Source organism: Myotis davidii, unplaced genomic scaffold (genome assembly GCF_000327345.1).
Source record: "Myotis davidii unplaced genomic scaffold, ASM32734v1 scaffold698, whole genome shotgun sequence".
NCBI lineage: Eukaryota > Metazoa > Chordata > Mammalia > Chiroptera > Vespertilionidae > Myotis > Myotis davidii.
This window is the reverse complement of record NW_006290032.1, coordinates 1,075,853-1,076,704: the sequence shown is the minus strand read 5'-3', so window position 1 is coordinate 1,076,704 and position 852 is coordinate 1,075,853. Positions and strand designations below refer to the sequence as shown.

Genomic DNA, 852 nt, shown 5'->3' with positions numbered 1-852 from the left:
GCGCCGCCACAGCTCGAGCCCCGCGGCCTCCGCACCGGACCGCTCGCCCCCGACTGGGCATCCTCTGCGCTCCGGCCGCGGCGCCGGCTGCCTCCCAGGTGAGTCCCGGCTGCGGGTCCGAGCCCGGGCCGTGCAGACTGGGGCGCCGCTGAGCTCCGCGTGCAGACGGCGAGCGGGATAAAGTTTGATTTGGGGAGACTGATGCAGAAGCAGTCGCGGGGTCAGCCCTTCCCGCCCCCTCTCCCCGGTGCGCGCACCCGCTTTGCAGAAGTTCTATTTGCACGAGAAAAGGAACCTGCAGCCCTGCCCCCCAAAAAGGAGGACTTGTAAGGTGTTAAACTGTTGCCAGACATTTGCATAATAATCGCCTCTTTGGGTAGGATGTGGGCCTCTTCCGGTGCAAATGGCCCGTGTTGCCAGCTGAGCCCCCCCAGCCCGGGCTGTGCAGGTGGCCTGAGAGGTGTCCCTGGGCCGGGTGGGGGGTTCTGGTCCTGATCCCGGGTGGGCTCCGGGCTCCGGGCCCCGAGTCGCACGGGCATGCTGTGCTCCGAGTGTCTGTCTTAGGGGCGCCTGTCACATGCCTGTGACACGAGGAGGTGCTGCCACCGATCGCTTTTGCAGAAAGAGGTGCCTTCCTCCTGGGTCGTGCAAGGAAAAATAGACAGATTCCCGCCACCATGCATGTCTTCTCCAGGCGTGGGCTCCCAGGAGGACAGACAAATGCTGAGCCTGGGAACGCGCCTCCCAACCCCTCAGGCGCAGACTGAGGGGGAACCAGGGCCTTATGTAAATATGGCTTTTGGGGGCCCCTGGAATGAATGTCTGTTAGAGGAAACTCCGGGAAAGGGGACC

At 64.2% G+C, this 852-nt stretch overlaps 1 long non-coding RNA gene across 1 annotated transcript in view; it reads left to right on the top strand.

Annotated features, from left to right (window-relative positions):
* Window positions 1-6: 6 nt before the first annotated feature.
* The window catches only part of LOC107182944, an 18,812-nt gene continuing 17,966 nt past the window's right edge, over window positions 7-852 (top strand). The window contains exon 1 of the long non-coding RNA XR_001513701.1: window positions 7-98. This is a non-coding gene — a long non-coding RNA (uncharacterized LOC107182944). The remainder of the gene's footprint in view (window positions 99-852) is intronic.